Source organism: Cryptomeria japonica, chromosome 9 (assembly GCF_030272615.1).
Source record: "Cryptomeria japonica chromosome 9, Sugi_1.0, whole genome shotgun sequence".
Classification (NCBI taxonomy): Eukaryota; Viridiplantae; Streptophyta; class Pinopsida; order Cupressales; family Cupressaceae; genus Cryptomeria; species Cryptomeria japonica.
Genome location: NC_081413.1, coordinates 440831566 through 440846181, shown reverse-complemented (window position 1 = coordinate 440846181; position 14616 = coordinate 440831566).

Here is a 14616-nt window from a genome sequence, read left to right as displayed (position 1 = left end):
AAGGAAAAAGAAAATATTGTTAAAAAAAGGAAGAATTATCTTTTTTATAAATCTTCTTCCTCTTCTTCTTCCTTTAAGGATTCCATTAAGTTTAAATTTTATTTTGATTATTAGCCAATAAGATTTTTTAAGGTGGGGAACTCCCCCACCAGATTCCACAAGTCTCATGCTGGCATATTTTATCAGCAACATCACCCGTCGGAAAATGAGAAGCGTTGACTGTGGGAAATATCTGGTATGGAGTCGTGTATTCATTTTGCACTTAACTTTCGTTTATTATCAATTAATTTCATAAAAAAATTGCCACTACAAACATTGCCAACAGTATGTAGTATTGATAATGATCGAATGAATTCAGGCTTTGATGTTCACACAATACAAGGATGATCGGGCATCTATAGCAAATTAAGTTTGTTCAAATTGAAAAATGTTTTTATTCACGTGCTTGCTTCAGTAGAAAATACAGTGGTTTTATCCTCTGTAGGTTGCATTGGTTGCAATTATTGACGATGGTGAGAAAGAGTAAGTCTTGAGCTTGAGTTTATTTTGATGTGGTGATTCTTGGGTGAAGTCAAGGGTTGGCTTCAACTCAGTGTGGGTCAAACATCTTCATTTTGCATTTTGACCATAGCTAAAAAACCTCACAACTTTGTGTAATACCCTAAAAATGGTCATCTAAACCATGAGCCCCTAATCTCGACAACGTCACTAAGGTCCTAACCAAAGGCAATTAAATCAATCTTGAGCACACAATTAATTCTTTAATCATCAAATGCCACATGGCAAAATTAATAACTCAATATTAATTAAATATTTATTTAATTAATTAAATCATTCCAAGTAAATCATTTTAAACAATTATCTTATTTATTTTATTAAATATCCTAGCATATTTAATTAAATAAATCAATTTGCCATAAATCTTCAAAAAAGGAAACAAATCAAGAAAGAGGAATTAATTCAATTAAATAAATCAATTGAGCACAAATCTTCAAAAATGGAAATAAATCAAAAAAAGGAATTAATTGATGAAGAAAGGAATTAATTGAGAAAAGAAATCAATTCGAGATAATCTTGAAAAAAACAAATTAAAAATTGATAAATAATCCCAAAGAAAGCAATTAAAACAATTAAATATTAAAATTGAATGAAATAGAGAATAAATCAGTTTTTTCCTGATTTTAATCTTAATTTTAGTTCACTTTCCTTTAAAACTGAGAAAAGCATCCAATCACATCAATTCACCTGGATTGTGCTTCCTCTTGGAAAATCTTGACCGCTCATCATCAGTTGATCTTAGCCGTTGGTTTCTTTTTGAATTTTCTATAAATTCAGGATCATCTCTCATTCAAAAGAGGCTGGAGAATATATTGTTATTATACTATTTTTGCTCTAGGATTTCATTGAGATATTGCATATTAATTGTTTCATATTGATTAAATCATTTAGTTTAATATTGCAAAAATATTGTTAGATTAATATTGCATCCATCTAGAATTCATCATGTTCATATAGATAAAATCCTTCATCTTGATGTTGTCTAGTCACTGGTATTGCTTATAATCTGAGAGAAATCTTATACTCATATCTTTTAGAAGGCAATGGGTGGATTTGTTATGGTTTATTATTCATTGATTATATCAGATTAACCATGCATGTAATGACTTGATTGAAGTGTTGTGCTTGTAGATTCTTAGTCCACTTTTCACACACACACTTTGTATTGTTGTTCTCTTGTTATATATAATGTAAGCTAATGAGGTACCTATTACCATATTCAATTGAGCACAAATCTTCAAAAATGGAAATAAATCAAAAAATGAATTAATTGACCAAGAAAGAAATTAATTGAGAAAAGAAATCAATTGGAGATAATCTTGAAAAAAACAAATTAAAAATTGATAAATAATCTCAAAGAAAGCAATTAAAACAATTAAATATTAAAATTGAATGAAATAGAGAATAAATCAATTTTTTCCTTATTTTAATCTTAATTTTAGTTCACTTTTCTTTAAAACTGAGAAAAGCATCCAATCACATCAATTCACCTAGATTGTGCTTCCTCTTGGAAAATGTTGACCGCTCATCATCAGTTGATCTTAGCCGTTGGTTTCTTTCTGAATTTTCTATAAATTTAGGATCATCTCTCATTCAAAAGAGGCTGGAGAATATATTGTTATTATACTATTTTTGCTCTAGGATTTCATTGAGATATTGCATATTAATTGTTTCATATTGATTAAATCATTTAGTTTAATATTGCAAAAATATTGTTAGATTAATATTGCATCTATCTAGAATTCATCATGTTCATATAGATAAAATCCTTCATCTTGATGTTGTCTAGTCACTGGTATTGCTTATAATCTGAGAGCAATCTTATACTCGCATCTTTTAGAAGGCAATGGGTCGATTTGTTATGGTTTATTATTCATTGATTATATCTAATTAACCATGCATGTAATGACTTGATTGAAGTGTTGTGCTTGCAAATTCTTAGTCCACTTTTCACACACACATTTCTGGCATCCACCGTGGGGATCAAACCCACAACTACAAGATTTCTAATTTTTCTTGAACAAATTTAATGTTTGGTTTGTATAACTAATAAACATGTGTTAAATTTGCAGATAAAAATCTTTCTTTTTGTTTGTTCTTCTATGACAGTCAAAAATGGTCTCGGTTTGGAAGGAATAATTTTTTATTGAACCGTTAGATCTAAACTAATTTTTTATATATTGTTGAAAACCAAGTTTTATACAGGTTCACCGAATGGATTTTCCTAAATATTTTGGGTTTGAAAGTTATGATTGACAGAGTGCAGAACTATCATTTTACTCATTCTTCCATGACAGTCAAAAATGGTCTCGGTTAAGAGGAAATAACTTTTTATTGAACTGTTGGAAATAGCCCAAATTTTAATACGTTTTGTAAAACTAAGTTTCCCACATTTTCACAGAAGCGATCTTCCCAATTATTTTTGATTCAAAAGTTATAAACAACAGAGTGTAGTACTATCAAAACTGTCATAACTAGGATAGTCATAAAAAATGGAAATTCTTGTTAGATTAGTTTAATTTATAGTTTGCATGCTAGAATTTTCTTTTGATATTTATTTTTTATGTTATTTTGGAAACTAATTTTGGGATTTTAATGTTTTCAAGATGCTTGCCAAAGAATCTATCAATCAAACATACGCTTGCCAAAGAATCAAGAAGAAAATGACTGCTGACATATTGGTTTTGCAAGTTGCCTAAGGAGAATCGACTAAACATTGTGTATTCATTTAGTATTTTATTAGGCACTTAAATTGCTATCTGGTTAAAGAACAAATCTTTCTTTCGTGTTTTCAGAAAAATCTAAGAGGTAGGAGAGTATGCTCTTGCCTTTTATAGACAATCAGAAATCTAGACCCTTGAAGCTTTTTTCTAAGTTTTGAGATTTGTGTACCTTTAGCGGGCCTGTCACAGTGGGAAAAAGTAATCACCCTATGAGAATGACCCAAGTGAGTACAACTAGACCTAAGCATTCCAACTCACTATAATAAATAGGCCTCTGGTGATTAAAGTCTCAGAGGATGGGATTATTTGAGTTTTCTCTTTGAGATCTCTCATATCGAACATTTTGTAGGGCCTCGTAGTCTCAATCACGTTTACGTGACTACATCTTGTTTTGGTACCTTGTTGGGCTATAGGCCTTAATCATGCTTGCGTGACTTCAAGGGGTAATTTCAAATGGAATTCCTGACTAAGAACTATAAGATAGAAGCTACCCGATTCACCTCCGAAAGGTTGATAATCTTTGTGCAAGAGAGATAGTAACTCTCCCAAGACACTTTCCATATCGTGCCCCCATTAGTGTTTGGAGTCAGCTAATACGACGTTGAGAATCCATTGCATGAGACTCAACGACCGTATTTTGATTAGCTATTGGGTGTGTACCTAAGTCAACAAGCAAAGGTTTTCTTCTCTAAGCCAACTTCCATAGGGTTAGCATGTTGTGATTGAATTATTATATATCTTGTGTGTTTTCTATGTTGTCATCCCGAAAACTAAAACTGGAAGACCAAAACTGGAGAAAACAACAAACAAAATCAGTGATAAACTCTTTCTATGTCCAAACTGGTCTCTTTCAGTCATTGAAACATCAGTCCTTATCAAAAACTAGTAGTCGTTAGTCATTGAAACTTTGTCTGTCAGAATCTCGTCTCTGTCCAATCCTCTATCATATGAATTCTTGATCTTGTTAGTCAAAATAGTCAAAGTTTCCCAGATCAGTCTACAATGAGCATAAAATTGGTTATCGTAATTCGAAGCATAAACAACCTTGATAGTGTACCTCTATCATTGTATTGCACGATTTTGTCGATCATCTCTCAGCTAGTTCAAACAAACATCTTATCAAACCTAAGTTAACTTAGATAATGTCTTACATAGGATAGATCATTCTTGAAACCAGACTAGTTCTTAAGTTACTTCTCTCAATCACTACGTTAAACGAACTACTAGCTACAATTTGATCTTGACTGCTACAACACATCTTGCTCTCGGTCCTGTCGGTTAAAAATGCCTGTTCAAACCAAAAGCTCTTCTAATTTTTTTTGACAAAAGTAAGAATCTCATGGATACCTTAGCTCCAATTCCCATGGCTGCCTATGCTCAAATGCTTCAAGATATAAAGGAAGAAATATATGACATGGAAATCCAACAAAATAAATCAATCACTCCATTTGAAAAACAAATGTATGATATCAAGTGTGAGAAACTTCAAGAAGTGCTAAAACGATTATGTGATTTGATAAGCAAATACCAACAAATGATTGACAATCAAAAGCCAAATCTCAAACAAGCTCATGAGACACCTTCACCAAGACAAAAAGACATCTTTTCCCTAGATAGACAGTTTACACCTTTGGGGCAATCTATCAAGTCAGCTTTGGAAGAGCTTATTAAGAACAATCTTATCATATTGCCTAAAAAGACCACATGGGGATGTGCAATTTTGAGTAGTTATTGTGTATATCATAGGCATAACAAACATAAGACTTCAATGTGTATGGAATTAAAACATAAGATTCAAGATCTCCTTGATAATGGTGTCATTGAAATTGAAGATCCTAATGACTCACCTAAAGAAAAAGAAGGAACTACTTCTAAGCATAACCAAAATCATGAACCTATGTCTAGCAAGGCTCCATATGTGGCCTCCATCCCTTCCATGATGCCTTCATCTCCTAAGAATTCTCAGCAACAATCCATACCATCTCCTTCAAACAATGAGACTTCTCATGTTGACCTTCAAGGGCTATCTCCTATGGAAATCCAAGTTAATACCAATATTGATACAAGTTCCTCTAAAGATTTAAAAATCCCAGATCCTATGCCATCATGCACTCCAATTCCAAGCATACCCACTCTAGAAGGCCCTTTCCAAAATGCTTCCCCATCATGCCAAAATATGGAGACCTTCCAAGAATCTCCTATGCCTATGCAAAATCCTATCCCTTCCTTGGAAGCGACTCCATGTCAAGAGGATAATCTAAAAAATGAAGAAAAAAGTCCTATCATAAATCAAGATCAAGACACCAAGACTCCTCAATCCCATCTAATGATTGAAAGATGTCCTATTTCCCTAGAATCCCATGATGATCCCCTTATACCTTTCCATTTCTTCCAATATGACCCTCTTCCATCTCAAGATCAAAGCATCCTTCCAAATTCCATTCCTAAGCAAGATCATGATGCCTCTTCCACCTTTGCAAACAATCCTATTCAAAATGAAGAGTCAAACACCCTATCCAATGGTCCTCTTCCATGTCAAGATCAAAGTATCCCAATATTCCCTTGTCATAATCCTCCATATTCACGTCAAGAGTCCATCATGCCCTTAAAGCCCTCTCACAATCCTATCATTCCTTGCATTCCACCTTCATCTCATAATGGGCTCGTGCCTTCTTTCCAAAGCAAAGTGTATCCTACAATTCAAAATATTTATAAAGGCAAAGGGGTAGATCTCCACAAGAAAGAACCCCTTCATATTAAAGAAAATGTTAAAGGTCATGGCCTCAGGTAAATTTATCAAGATGTTTGTATCTCTCATAAATCCTACATTTCTCCAGTTAAATCCAAATATATGCCTTCTCCTTCACCGCTTCCATCCATTCTAGGTCCCTATATCCCTCCATCCCTTATGCAAGATCAACAAAGGCACACATCTTCGAGTACCTTCCATCCATCTAAAATACCTCTATATCATTCCTATCCGTTCATACATTCTTTTCCTTCTCCAAGCAATTTGGATGCCAAGCATAAAAGTCATAAGTCAAGTAATCCACATGTATTCAAGGATCAACATGTCCCATCTAATCGACATGTCAAAACAAAGCAAAATATGATCCAAATAGAAAAAGAAAAATACAAAATGCCACAAAGGCCCACAAAGAAAGAAGAAAATTCAAAAGTTATATGGGTTCCTAAGGCACTTGTACAAGAAATGCGCTCTAAGGAACTACAAAAACATGAAAAATCAAAAACCATGTGGATCCCTAAGTGGTTTCTTGAAGCACAACAATCTAAAGAAAAATCAAAATTGGCATCCAAAATTGTTGTTCCTCCATCCAAAACTTCATTGTTTATTCCTCCATCACCTCCTTCGTCCATTTTTGGTTCTTATGCTCCAAAATCTGTAACCTTTCCTCCATCCAAATCTCAAAATCTGAGATTCACTTCTCCTCCATATGTCCACCATCCCTCAAGGTGTGTGCCAATGTTGATCTTTCCAACATTTCCATCTATCCATACACAATTCTTCCAACATCCCATCCATTATCCAACACCTCTTTTTCACCCTTCCATCCCTCTTATCCAATCCTTTGCATAAATCCTTGCCTTAGTTTCATTTCATTATCCTGCCAACATCTTTGAGCATACCTTCATAGCCATGGTCTATTGCAACTCATATTCTAAGGGTATCATCCAAAGAAGAAAGACGTTGGGGTCCTTCTTCCATCCCATATCATGCCTCCATTATCTTCCAAAAAAAAAAAAAAATGATGAAAAAGTGAAAAAAAGAAAAGAAAAAATCAGAAAAAAAAGTAAAGAGAAATAATTTCGTCCACGAGTGAAAACCACTTCTTGTGGTACCTTGGGCAAGTACCATGATGAAAACCTGGTAAACAGGTGTCATGCGTAATCCATTATCCTTTTGCACTTTACACTAGGGGAAAGTTCCATCCATGTACATCCATCTATTATCCTTCTTCCTCCATTATCCTTCATCCTCCATTATCCCTCATTCGCTCTATCTACATTCATATCCCTTTTCCACCTTTGATCTTGACAAGGTTAAGGATCTTTGTAGGCTTAATGTGACCAATCTATTACACTTGATCTTGACCCTTTAGCTCCTATCCATTGCTCGCTTACATCCTTCATTACTCCCTTGTGATCTTGCTTATCATACCTGCCTCCTATCCAAATGTATCCCTTGATCTTGATCAACACTATGGACAAAATGCGAAAAACATGTTTTCCACAAACCTCTTGATATGACCACTTCTTTGGACAATATGGCTTTGTTATGCTATATCCTTGCTTTACATTGCTAAAATCCTTACATTGCTAAAATCCTTGCTTTACATCGCTAAAATCTTTGCTTTACATTGCTATATATGGACCCTGTGCTTGGATTAACATTGTGAGATAGTCCTTGAAAGTGTCCACTGCCATTCGCTTATCCATTCATGTGCTCAAAATCCCTTTTGCCTTGCTAAACACTAGGGGCAAACATTAAAAAATCATAAAAATCATAAAAAGTTCTGAACAAATGCCCTCGTGAAAACCTGGTAAATAGGCACCTTGGTAAAAAAATATATATGCATCTCTACCAAGCAGGTGAAAACCTGGCAAACAGGCGCCTCTTGTACTCAAGCGCTCCATCTATCAACGCAACGTTGGCATTCCCACTTTCATGCATCTTTGTTTTCACTTGTACATATCTTTTGGTCACTTTCGTGACATCCTGGTTCGTTGGAACCCTCATGGCTTGAAACTAATCATTGTCATAGTCTTAGGGTAATCGACATAGCACTTTATATGTCCTTAGCAGTATCAACCAAGTCAACCTTGCGTTAGTGAAACCTAGTCATCCACTCCGAGTCAGTCACCTGTCTCCTGACTATTGAAGAGTTTTATCACTGAGTTAACAAGCAAAACAACAAAACTAAAAACAATCACTAAACAGTTTGAGCTATGCATGAAAATTTTCTTTGTGTGCTGTCTGTTATATTGGTTTTCGATTATTATCCCTCTAAGTAACTCGAGGAAGTCTATTGTGACTAAGAGGAGCAAGGATTGGGGGCATAATATTTTCTTGTTTTCTGCTTGTAGGAATGATCCCAATGATCTGGAAATATCTAAATTAGCTAGGTGTCTATGATAAGAGCCTTCACATCAAGGTGAAATCGCCACACATACCTCAACTCCGCTTATTTGAATGCTACAGGGAGGTTCCCATCATTTCTTTGTCTATTTTGAGGAAATTTCTTTATTGTGCAATCTGGGTCCATGCGTAATTTGTCCAAGGATATGAACGAAAAAAGGTTCATTGTAGACAAGATAATTAATATTGCACATGAAAAGAAATGAACTCTATTCTGCCTGCTATAATTGTAAAACACTCAATGATGACAATTAAACTTTTCAAAGTCCAGTGACTAGGTTTAGGTTGCATCTCATTTTGCATCTCATCTTGCATTTCATTCTGCATTTTGTGAATTTGGAGTGATTTCGGTATAGTAACTATGCTTCTTCTTTGTCTGTTGAATGAGAGTTGGAGCGTCATCATTTCTTCGCTAAGTGGTCTCTTTTCATCATTTCTCTGATCGAGTACTTGTGTTTTGAGATGTTTAGCTGCATACATAAGCATATTATATAGATTCATACATTCACTATCATTCATTTGCATTCATCTTATTGCATAGAAAAACGAAAAAAAAAATTGCATTACTCATTCTCATTACTCATTCACATTCATTTATTTGCATATGAAAAGAAACAAAAATAGACATCCATAATCATTTGCATTACATAAATTCATACTAAATCAGAAATGCATACATATAGAATAAAGCATATAGAACAACATCTCATTACCAATCAACACAAGTACGATGAAATCAAATCACGAGCTTGTAAATCGGTTGTCCTGAGTATATTTTCGGGTTCGAAATCAAAAATCGAGATCATTTTGCTAGTCAATATCAAAATTTGGACCACTTAGCGCTCTTTTCATTGTGCTCAATTTCTCGCAAATCAATGCTGAATCTCAATTTAATTTCTACAAATCAACTTTGTGCTCAATTTCTCACAAATCAATGCTGAATCTCAATTTAATTTCTACAAATCAACTTTGCGCTCAATTTCTCGCTAAATTTTTAAAAATTCCTCTGAATCATTTGTGCTCAAAACAACTTATCATCACTCAAAATTGCCTATAATCATCATGTACCCTCGCTATTTTTTGATTTCGCTCCCGAGGGGGCATACTCATGACCTTATGACCCCACATTCTTCAATGTCGAGAAAATTTTCAAATCTTCATCGAAAGCCGAGCAAATAAAAATCTTTTCAACTAAAGAAAATCAAATAAGACCTCATCACTAGGGGCATCTCAACTTCATCGCTTTATATCAAGTTGAGATTTCTCGATCATCTAAACCAAATCAATCTCTAGGGACATATCAGTTTCATCACTTCATATCAAGCTAATATCAAGCTAATATTTGTCTTTGTCTGAATCAATCTCTTAACGTTAATCAGTTTCATCACTTTTCATCAAGTTGATTATTCGCTTAAACTCAATGAAGGGTTTAAAGAGTATCTTTAATCATACTCAATCTAAGCAGGTGTTACGTTTTATTCGTTTCTTGATCAAGATGAACAATTTATCTTCATCGTATCTTGATCAATCAAGTTCAAGATCGATTTATATCATCACTCATTGTATCTAAGTTCAATCAAGTTCTAGATCAGTATGATCCGCTTCTTGATCAATCAAACTCAAGTTCGGTATCTTTTGTTTTCTACCATTCCCAAGTTCAATCAAGTTTCGGAATGGTATCACGTTAATCAGACTTTATTCAGCTTTGTTGCTTCGAATCAAACTAAACATCTCACTTTTCATCTAGTTCGTGATCAATCAAGTTCAGAACTGGTATCTCCTAGACATCAACTATTCTTTGAACCAATGCACTACTTGCACATTAATTCAAAGAGGGGCAAATGTAATACCCTAAAAATGGTCATCTAAACCATGAGCCCCTAATCTCGACAACGTCACCAAGGTCCTAACCAAAGGCAATTAAATCAATCTTGAGCACACAATTAATTCTTTAATCATCAAATGTCACATGGCAAAATTAATAACTCAATATTAATTAAATATTTATTTAATTAATTAAATCATTCCAAGTAAATCATTTTAAACAATTATCTTATTTATTTTATTAAATATCCTAGCATATTTAATTAAATAAATCAATTTGCCATAAATCTTCAAAAAAGGAAACAAATCAAGAAAGAGGAATTAATTCAATTAAATAAATCAATTGAGCACAAATCTTCAAAAATGGAAATAAATCAAAAAAAGGAATTAATTGATGAAGAAAGGAATTAATTGAGAAAAGAAATCAATTCGAGATAATCTTGAAAAAAACAAATTAAAAATTGATAAATAATCTCAAAGAAAGCAATTAAAACAATTAAATATTAAAATTGAATGAAATAGAGAATAAATCAGTTTTTTCCTGATTTTAATCTTAATTTTAGTTCACTTTCCTTTAAAACTGAGAAAAGCATCCAATCACATCAATTCACCTGGATTGTGCTTCCTCTTGGAAAATCTTGACTGCTCATCATCAGTTGATCTTAGCCGTTGGTTTCTTTCTGAATTTTCTATAAATTCAGGATCATCTCTCATTCAAAAGAGGCTGGAGAATATATTGTTATTATACTATTTTTGCTCTAAGATTTCTTTGAGATATTGCATATTAATTGTTTCATATTGATTAAATCATTTAGTTTAATATTGCAAAAATATTGTTAGATTAATATTGCATCCATCTAGAATTCATCATGTTCATATAGATAAAATCCTTCGTCTTGATGTTGTCTAGTCACTGGTATTGCTTATAATCTGAGAGCAATCTTATACTCATATCTTTTAGAAGGCAATGGGTGGATTTGTTATGGTTTATTATTCATTGATTATATCAGATTAACCATGCATGTAATGACTTGATTGAAGTGTTGTGCTTGTAGATTCTTAGTCCACTTTTCACACACACACTTTGTATTGTTGTTCTCTTGTTATATATAATGTAAGCTAATGAGGTACCTATTACCATATTCTTGTATATTATTTTTGTTGTTGTTCTCTTGTAAATGTTGTTGTTATAATATTGTGCTCAATCTAGGATAGCATCATATTCGAAGGGTTTGATTGCAATTATTTATTTACGTAGCTAATAAACTTTTGGTTCGATGTCACCAAGTGCTAATAGTTTTTTATTAATTCTTGATTGATGAAAGGTAGTTGCCATCTTTGTTTCACTTGATTTTGAGTTAATTTACTTGTCATTTTAATCCACTCATTCATTCAAAAGGTCAATAATACATTAATTATTAGATGTATTTGATTATGTTTCAATGATATACTATGAAAGTTAAATATAAAAAATCATCATACAACAAATATATAAAAACTAAAATAAAAATACAATTATCAAATTACAAATCTAACAAACTTTAAAAAAACATAAAATTACAATACATAAATAATTTCTTAAATGACCCACTTATATTATCATAAAATTATAATATCTAAACAATTTATTAGATTACCCACTTATATTATTATAAAAAAATTAAGTGAAGATCAATATGAATTGCATCTTCCCCCTCATTTCAAACTAGTTACATTTTTGATGGAGAGCTATTTTTTTGTAGATTGGTTGTATCTAAGAGATGTTTTTAAGCATTGAAATATATTTGCTTTTGGAAAATAATAATAAGATATATGCTATAAGGCTTTTGTTTGTATGTTGTGAGAATTTTTATATAAATAATTGATTCATTTAGTTAATATATTGATTGTTTATAATTATATTGGTTGTTTTTATATATATTGATTGTTTCTAAATGTATATGGAATGACAATAATAATATATTGGGTGAAAACTAATTACTTCAAAATTAAAATTAAAAAATGAAAAATGGGTAAAGAGATAGATATCTATCTAAAATATCATCTCTACGATCTTTTCACCCATGAAGTTGTGTGTAAAAAGATTGTTATTAAACAATTGATTTGTGTTTATTATGGTATACTATAAATTATTATCACTATTGAATTCATTTCTCACATTATTTCATATATACCTTCTAATATATTATTTAACTTATATTTAACTATCAGCATAACCATTGCACCTCATTTAAGTGCAAGTGCTAGTTTATGTATTATTATAAATTACAAATAATAATTAAAATTTATTTAATTATGCTAAAGGCATTCCCTATATGAAATAGAGAACCTACTTTTTAAAATCAATGATTCCAAATTGAAGAGAAGGATGTAAGACAATACAATAAATCTCAACCTTACAATGTGCAAAAAAAATCTCTCTTTTATTATTGTCTTATTTTCATAAGACTATCTTTTAAAATTATTTCTTTTTTTTTTAGGATATATTCTATTTCATTTTTCTTAAAGTTTAAAGAAAGAAAGAAAAAATATTTTAATTGTTTATGTTTTTTTATGAAATTATAAATAATAGTTAAAACTTATTAAAATTAATTTTATTTTGATTTTTTTAATTATTATGAAATATTTATATTTTGAATTAAAAATCTATCTTTTATCATTACCTTCATTTGATAAGAATATCTTTTAGTGAGCTATGGTGAGCAATGCGGGTCATTGGGGGGATGTGACGTTGTAGGATCTGTCTTCACCTGGACACCCCTTTGGCATGTGACATGCCTCCTCTCACATTCTGCAATGGGTGTTCAGTAATGGTTGGTGGGTTGACAAGGCTCCACTTCCTCATTAGGATCATAAAACATCTGATGATGTTACTTGGCGAAATATTCCTCTGCAAACCCTAGCTCCCCATTCATGGTATTTACAAGGTTTTGGATCATGGAATCTTCAAGGAATAGGAAGAGATCGTAGAGGAGAAATGATAGGCTCGAGTATGGGAATGACAATTCTAATAATTTGAGAAATGAGAGACCTAGGGAAAATTTGCAAGCTAATGGACCTCTTGAGGGTAGTGCAAAACCTAATTTAGAAATTTTACTTTCAAAATAGAGGGATTTGGATGTGTCTAACGATTTTCCAGGGAAAGTGTGGGTTTTAGTTCCTCTTATTAATGCAGAATGTGAGCCTCTTAATTACAAGGTGCATCATTTGCATTCTTATGCCATATTCTCCAAGTTTGGGGTGAGCCAATTTTCTTGTCACAACTTCACAAGAGAGCTTGATGTAATTTGTATGGGGTTCTTTTTTTCTAGGTTTTGTCCCTCAATACCTTTATTTTGGTTTTTGATTTGGTTGAAACTAAACAAAAGGATCCAGAACATACTTTTTATTTGTTTAAATAAAATTTGATTTTTGTATTTCCATGGTGGCCATTCGATCAACCCTCCCAAGATCTCTTAAAGAAATCTCCTATTTGGTTTACCCTCCCTAATATGCCATATGAATTTGTTGCAAATGTGGTGTTGATGATTATAATTGGTTGTTTGGTTTCCATTGATGTCTTCATAATGGTTGTCATTAGTGTCAACATGTGTTCTCGGTGTCGATGATCTAGAAGATGTGTCCCCATAATCTTTGGTGCTTTAGAAGATGTGTTTTAGTATGGATTAGTTGAGTTGATGGTGATCCAAATATTTCTATTTATCAGATATGGTGTTGATCAATTGCATTCATGTATATCTTGATTCCATTCTCATTTTTGGTGTATTAGGCAATGATTTTTGGGTCCAAATTAGGTCCAAAATTCAAGGATGGTTTGCGGCTTTGGTGTAGCATGTGAGTCATGATTTGGGTTCGGAATTTGTAATGGTTGTAACATGTTGATCTGACCATTGATGTGTATTGTGGTATGGTCTACTTCTCATTTCTTCCCATCACCAAAATGTTTAGTGTTGACCTATTTTAGATCCATGTCTTGGTCGATTTGGAGGATTATGCTTCCCGAAAGATAATATTTATACGAGAATGATCTGTATGTTATTATGAAAAAGTGTGGCATTTTTATTGAAGATATGTGAGATTGATAAGTGATGGATTTTGCCAACATCAAGAGCTCAATGAAATGTACAAAATAGAGACACAATATAGGACAAGAATAAACTGTATTCTCATCAATAGAAATGATCAACAATAATGATGCAATAGTTCAATTTGTTACATACAATGTAGATGAGCCTGCTTATATAGGCAAGGCTAGGGATATGTATGAGCACACAAATATGACATGTGGCTCAATAAGAAACAAGGGTAGGTAGGAAATAGGTGTGGGTAGGTAGGAGAAATAATATAATATTC